Source organism: Acomys minous (genome assembly GCF_964271855.1).
Source record: "Acomys minous genome assembly, chromosome: 6".
Taxonomy (NCBI): domain Eukaryota; kingdom Metazoa; phylum Chordata; class Mammalia; order Rodentia; family Muridae; genus Acomys; species Acomys minous.
This window is the reverse complement of record NC_140487.1, coordinates 38,960,032-38,967,957: the sequence shown is the minus strand read 5'-3', so window position 1 is coordinate 38,967,957 and position 7,926 is coordinate 38,960,032.

Sequence of the window (7,926 nt, the reverse complement as noted above, 5' to 3'; positions counted from 1 at the left end):
CCCCTGTCCCACACACAATGGGACAGGAACAAGGCCGGCAGGGAGGCTCTAAAACCTCGGCTTCACGCCCGCTGGCCCAGAGGGTGGGGGGCCGGACGCCTGGGTTCCGCCATGAGGGCTAGAGCTGATAAGTGGGAACCCAGGTGTCCTTTAGAGGCCTGGGGCTGAGTACAGACTGGAGGGTGGGAAAGGCACTTTGATGATGCAAGGCCACAGCGAGAAGGCTTTGAGTACTGGGTGGAGTGGGGCAATAGAATACCACACTCCTAATGCCCACAGGAGTCTCTCCATTCATCCTGGCCTTCCTTCGTGTTCCTTACCTTTGGCTATCTCAGGGTTCTTTGGGGACTTGGGGAGACAAGAGGTTCAGCAAGGATGCAATGACATTTTGTCCTCGTGGTTGGCATTAGGGTATCTTTCCCCCCCCTCCCATCTCAATTTCCTGAAACCCCCACACCCCCATGACTCAAGAGGGGGACACAAAAGGGCAGGAAGCTGCCATCCAGGGCCTCCACCCCCAATCCTGTCGTCAAGTGACGCGTTTCCCTGGGTCAGCAGGTCAGTGGAGAGACCTAGCCATCAGGGCAGAGGCAGGTGGGCCACAGGGGAGAGTTTGGTGGTAGGGTGGGGCCCTGAGTGTGGGCTAGGCAAACTACAATTCCCAGAATGCAGGGAAGATATATATATATATATATATATACACACACACACATAAAGTCAGCACCTTTTGGACACCTGAAGCAGAAATGCATCTTGGAGCTTGTAGTTCTGTGCTATCAATAGCTGGCAGAAAGCTAGGAGCTAGATATTTGGGTGCACAGGAGAGGGAGCTTTGTGAGTTTAAGACCTCAGAGGCTTAAAGAAAAAAAAAAACAAAAACATCCCAAAACAGAAGCTTAGAGACAGGGAGAGGCAGAGACTGGGAAAGGCAGACAGGCAGACAAACAAACAAGTGGATTTGTGTTGGCTGGACTTTTAAAAACCAGGGGAGGATAAGATTGGGGTGGGCCTGGGTGGGGGGCTGGCAGGATCAGCGGAAGGAATGGGCCGTGCTGATCTTTGGGGTCACTAAGAAGGTGGAGTCCGCTAGTTTGGGGCAGGGAAAATAGAGGTGAAGGGGGCCTCACAAACAGAGAGAAGCCTGTCCCTGGATGTGAGTGCTCTGGCCTCCCTGGGTGAGTGGTGGGGGCTGGGAGCAGAGGGACCAGTAGGTGGCCCCTACTCAGCCCAGCTTGTTTTCAGCTTTCTGGCCTTTGAGACCCCTGCCTGTCTTTACTGACTTGCATCCTCAGAGAGGCAGGAGATGGGATCCCCTGGACATCTCATCTCCAGTTCCACTTGGCTCCCATGTCCAGCTGTGACTTTTACTCCTGGACAATCAGGGTTCCTCTTTCTGTTAAGGAAGCTGTGACTGGCCTCAGTGCCAGTGTTCTAATCAGCAGCGGCGGTGGCGGCGGTGGCAGCAGCAGCAGCAGCAGCAACAGATGCCTTTGTGACTTCTTGACTATCACTGGCCACAGCCCTTGGTCTAGGCCTTCTGACCCCATGTCTCCCCATCCCATGTTTCCCACCACTGCTAAGTTCTTCTCAAGGTCTGCCTCATACTTTGTCTTCACTTGCAAGCTTCAGATAGAGCCAGGTCCACGGCTACTCTCACAGGCGGGCCCATCCCGTCTCCCCAGGTTATTGCTCACAAGATAAACTGGCTTTCTCAAACACTCCTGCGCTTCTGTGGCCCCAGGCCTCTGGTTTATACGCTCCTTGCCGTTGCTCTCAGGCCAGAGAAAAACCTTGCCAACTCTCCCTGGGCCAGCCTTGGCCCTGGAGATGTCGTTCCGTCTGCCTTTTAGAGAGCAGGGACCTCCTGTAGCAAGGGAGATGGCTAACATCGTCTGGATGTGTGGACCTGAGGGATCTGCCTGGTGTTCAGGCCAAGGCCCTGTGTTTCCCCAGAAGCATCAGACAGTCTGTCCATAGCCCTGGGGAGGCACATAGGTTCATTCCTGCTCCACTCGCCCCCTGCATGGCTGTCTTGATGTCAGAGTTCCCTGGTGGGCAGCTGAGCCCTTCACAGCTGCCATGACTCTCCTGGTCTTGGAAGTCAGATTTGTGTCTTGTTCTAGATCCTTCCTCAGTCCCTGTTGCTTTTCTTCCTAGTCTCTCCCAGGCATCAGCCCAGCATTTTTTCTACATTTCCAATGTCCTGGGGTCAGCTCCCTATCCTGACGGCTGCACAGTCCCCGAACCCCCACCCCCACTCCAAACTGCTTTCTCCAGCACCTCTCTTTCATGTGCCATAGGGCTCTTTGTTACCCCGACCCAGGCTCTGGGAACACCTCTTACACATGAAATTATTTAATGTATAACTTATATGTATGTGCACCACAGATGTGCAGTGCCTTGAAGTAGGCCAGAAGAGGGCACTGGATCCCCCTAGACCTGGTTGTGAGCCACTGTGTGGATGCTGAGAACTGATTCTGGGTTCTCTGCAGCAAGCACTCTAAGCCACTGAGCCATCTCTCCAGGCCTTGGGGTGTGGATTCTAGGCAGCTTGCTCTGTTTAAGAGTACCTACTACTTCTTGGAGTCTCCTGCTGGGTTTGGACCCCGCTCTGCACAGTAAGTGCTTCCTAAATTAGTTTTGCGACAAATGTGCGAATGTGTGTAGCCATCAGGCACCTAGGGCCTGCATCAGAGGAGGCCAAGGAGACAGGTTCTCAGGAGAGGTGTGGCTGAGGTGACACGGCTGGGTGGAGGGACAGGTTCAAGAGGAAGGTTCAGATACAAGAGTGGACGTGGAGCAGACAGGCTGTCTGTGGGGCAGAACACACCAGGCTAGAGAAAAAAATATATCCCCTAAATCAGAGGCAGAACCTCCTGAGAGGCAGAGTCACTTCCTGTCTGTCCTGACTTCACTGAGGAGGCACTTTTGGTGAGATTAATGTGGTATGGGCAGGAGAGAAACAAGGAAAGGCGGGGCGAGATACGAAGTTTTCTTTATAAAAGATCAATACTTTCTGACTTTCTAATGCACTGCAGAATGACTATAGAGGACAATAATGACAAAATATCTTAAATGTCAACAAGTTTTCCCTCTGCTCCCCAGGGTTTCAGATATTTCTGTTTTTATCATAAAAGATGAAAATGCTTGAGACGACAGATACAGTTCAGATTTTGCTTTTCAGGTTTTTAAATTTTTTTTATTTTTTTCAAGACAGGGTTTCTCTGCATAGCCTTGGCTGTCCTGGGCTCACTTTGTAGAGCAGGCTGGCCTTGAACTCACAGCCATCCACCTGCCTCTGCCTCCCGAGTGCTGGGATTAAAGGTGTGCGCCACCATACCCGGCTCCAGATTTTGTTTTTCGAAACAGGATCTCACGTAACCCACGCTGGTCTCAAACTTGCAATATAGCCAAGGGTGATCTTGAACCCCTGGGTCTCCTGCTTCTACTTCCCAAGTGCTGGGATTACAGGCATGTTCCACCATGTCTGGCTCCCCTGAATTTCAGTATGGCAAAGGTGTTTATGCATTCAAACATAACATAGTGTGTACCCTGTATATGTATGTATTGTGTAGCTTTGCTTGCCAATTAAAAACTAAACCAAGGCAGGGTACAAGGCTAGATGTGGTAGCGCATACACTCTTAATCCTAGCATTGGAAAGGCAGGCAGGTTTCTGTGAGCTCGAGGCCAGCCTGGTCGCTATAGAAAGTTCCAGACTAGCCAGAGCTACCCAGCAAGACTGTCTCAAAACCAAAACCCAAACCCCAAGCCAAAACAAAAAGAGCAACTCACCCGAATAAAAACAAAAACAAAGCAAAAAACCCAAAGCAAGTCAAAGACCAGTGACCCCTCTGTCAGCTGCCGATTTTTCCATCTATATGATGGGATTGGCTCTCTCCCAGACCACCAAGAGGTCCTGTTTCTGCCATTTGCCCACAGCCCTGTTGGACCTCAGTCCCATCTTAGTGACTGGCTGCTTATATGGGCAACTCTACAGTATTTGTTTAATAACTGCATTTTAAAGAATAATATCTGAAGGGAAAAAAGGGAAGGTTTTAGAGGTGTATGACCATTGAAAAGGAAAGCACAGATTTAAGTTGTAGGGTATCAAACTAGATGGGGCTTTCCTGACAGGCTGGATAGGAGTCCAGCTCCTCCATCTCTGATATTGGCAGTGTTGCAGCTAGTGGGAAGGTTAACAGGTTTCTGTGGGTGAGTAGGGGCCCCTCCTAGGCAGGGCTAAGTCTCTGGTGCCTCCTGTACCTCATGCACAGTACCCCCACCCACCAGACTCCAATCTTGCCTTTTAGCTTAGACCAGATGTCTGTGCAAGTCTGGGAGGGGAGTGATTGCTCTGATCTTGGGTTATCTATGTTGTGAAAGGGAGGTCCAGGGTGTGTGTGTAGAGGCCGGAGGGGGGTGGGGTGGGGTGGGGGAGGCAAGGAGGATGGTGGGGGGCAGGAGCAGAAGGCTGTGACTCCTTCTAGCCCAACCCTAAGTTGTTCAGTGTGAGCTGGAAGTGCCCCACCCTCCCCACTATGAGCAACTTCCTTCCTGCTTGCTGGCAAGGACTGGGTGGGGAGCAGAGGGAAGAGGAGGGAAGGGAGGAGGGTCTGCCAGCCTGGAGGCCTCCCTCATACTCAGGATGTAACTCATGCTGTGTGTGGGGAAAGGTCTGCTCTGCTTCCAGATTGCTTGGTGGGGCGGGGCCTTTAGGAGGACTTTGGGGTAAGAGCCAAGGAAACGCAGGTGCTGGCTGTAGGCAAAGAAGGGGGTTTTTTGCTTGTCTGAAAAGGGCAGCTTTGTTGGCCTTGGGCGCCCTCTAGCTGCTGTTGCGATTCCGGAGATAGCCACACGAGGGAAGCAGAGAGCCAATGAGAAATAGTCTGTGCTGCTAAGTCTTGGGGTCAGACGCCAAACAGCCAGTGACAGCCAGGGAAGCAGCCAACTGTCTTGGGTCTCTGATTTAATGGTGGGTCCACAGTGGCCTTCTGGGGGCTCTGAAGTGACTCACTTGGCCAAAGCTCCCACTTGTGACTCTATCTGAAGCTCATTTCCCGAGGAAGGGAGTAAGGCTCCCTTCTGAGGGTCAACTGTTTCCTGCCCCACTTCTTGCACAAACCCTTACAGGGCTTGGCAAGCTAAAGGCACAGGGTACCATGTACACCATAGCTAGGAGAGTGAAGCATCAGATGCCGTCACTTTTGTAAGAGGAGGCAGTTTTGCAGTTTGGGGACCCAGGGAATGGACCCTTGGAGCTGTCCCCATTCCCCCTGGTGGGCTCCCAAGGACAGAGCTCAGTGAGTTTCCTGTTCTCACCCAATATGCTCTGGAACCACATCTGTCTGCTGGCTCTCAGCCTCCTGAGAAAGCCTTGTGACACCAAAGCTCTTGGATCCTCTCTACCTGCCCTGGCAGTAACCCTGCCAACTGGGGGGCTCCCAGCGGTCTGTTTCATAGAGACACCGATCATGGTCAAAAGGGTTCTACCACCATGGTCCAATAACTGGACCTTCCTTTCTTTTGGAGCAGCAGGATTTTACTTTGTAAGTACAGGTTAGCTGTAGCACAGGCTAGCCTTGAACTTGAATCTTTCTGCCTCAGTTTCCTGGGTGCCATGGTAACTGGTATCCACCACCAGTCCCAGCTAAGATTCCACACTAGGAAGCAGGGATCTTAGAATAGAAATTTGGTAGTGGTAGCTGGGCGTGGTGGCACATACTTGTAATCCCAGCACTCGGGAGGTAGAGACTGGTGGATTGCTGTGAGTTCAAGGCCAGTGTGGTCTGCAAAGTGAGTCCAGGACAGCCAAGGCTACACAGAGAAACCCTGTCTTGAAAAAGCAAACAAACAAACAAACAAACAACAAACAAAAACAAAACAAAAAATTTTGGTGGTGATAGTGGTAAAGGACAAAAGTGTGTGTGAAAAAAAGGTGTGTGTGTATGCATGTATGTGTGTACATGTGTATATGTGTGTATGCTTATGCATGTATATATGGGTGTGCATGTATATATGTGCATGTGTGTATGTGTGAGAGAGAGGATGCAATATGTATGCAAGCACATATCTGTGCCCATGACCAATATGTTCTGGGGCTGTCTCACTGACCTGTCTCATCATCTGGTCCTTGTGCTTTCAAAGCTTATTTGGACTAAAAAAATATGGCTGTGGATGTGAATGTGAACACTTTAACATCCATAGGGACTGAAAATGCTTTTCTTTCTTGGTACCTGGTGTGAGTGTTAAAGTTTCAAGCTGACATCTCCTGAGTGATGGCAAGGTCTCTGCTTCAGGTGTGGAACTCTGTTCTTACAAGCCAGTGCAAAGCTCTGTGATGAACCCAGGCCCGAGACAGACAGCTGTCAGGGACCTGCCTCACAGCCCTGTGGTGTCTCCTCTCCTCTTCCCTCCAGTCCCTCGGGCTGGCCCAGTTTCCTGGTGTTGTTGCTGTGGTGCTGGGTCCCTTGGGAACCAGGGTTTTAAGCATCAAGTATGCCAAGCATGGAAATTCCGTAGCAACCAGCCCTGGAGATCAGCTGGGGTGGGGTGCTTCTTGAGTCTCCCGGGTGCCCTAGGGAGGGGCTGAACTTCCTCTACACACTGAGGAGGGAGGATCAGTCCTGAGAGGCCCTGCAGATGTGAAGACAGGAGCACTGTGACCACAAACACGAAGGCATTCTGATCGTTCTGAAGTTGCTGTCTTTTGGTTTTTTTTGAGGAAAGGTCTATTATAGCACATGGTTTTGGAGGTTCCAGCCCACTGTTAGTTGGTTTGTTGCTTTATGCTGGTGGCCAGACAGCAAATCACAGATATGATGGAACAAAGCTGCTTACTTCACGCTGACTGAACAACAAAGCACTGTGGGTGTCCTTCTGTCCTTCCAAGCCGACTCCCAGCTCCCAGTCAAGGACCACTGAGCAAGGCAGCTCAATGTGTTTGCTGCTGGTAGTCTGAGTCTTTTGGGGATTCCCATTAGCTCTGGTTTCCTAAACCCCAGCCTATGCTGCTTCAGGTAAGGCTGACCCCTTTCTAGAGGAATCTAAGGTAAATGGGGTTATGCCCCCACGGATCCAGAAGGCAGAGTGCCCGGGGCCCTTCTTTTTCAGGGTAAGAGGACTTAACCCCACACTGGCATGGGGTTCTACTGTCACCCTCCCACACTCACTGGCGATTTCCACAAGGACAGAGATAGGGTCCTGACCCCGGTTCTCAGCCCCACCGGGTCGGGAGTGTGCGGCTTCTCTTGTCAGAAGGCATTTGCATGTAGTTCCCACAGTATTTTCTTCACGTGCGAACATCCTTTCTTCTTAATAGACTGCAACTCTTCAAGGTCAGGGGGTGGACTGTAGCCCTCATGTTAATATAGCACACACAGAAGGCTATGGGTGGGGGAGGGTGACTCAGCAGGCTTGCTGCCAAGCCTGGTGACCTGAGTCTAATCCCTGGACCCCACATGATAAAACAAAGGACTCCTGCAGACTGTTCTCCAACCTCTACATGGGCTGTAACACGCAAATCCACACACTACCAAGTAAATGGAGGTAACAGTATTTGGGGAAGTGATTGTGAATAGGTCAGGAAATGACAGGGTCAGAGGTCATCAAATCATATCTCAAATCTCTTCTGTGGTCCTTACAACTTGCTGCTTCCTGACCCATGGAGAAAGTATGAGTTCCTTCAGGACACAGAGCAGGGGTGCGTTAGCATTCTCGCTCTCATGCTCCTCCCACCCCAAACTGGCTCTGAATTTGGCCTGTCAGCCACCTCTGACATGGACACAGCTGCAGTTCATGTTCATATTCATATTTTCAGCCCCCCACCTCCCTCTCTCCTTGGATTGATTCCTTGTTCTTGTGCTTCCTGATGTATGTGATGTATATGCCACAGGTTGCTATGTCATTATGCCTTGTTATGATGGTTG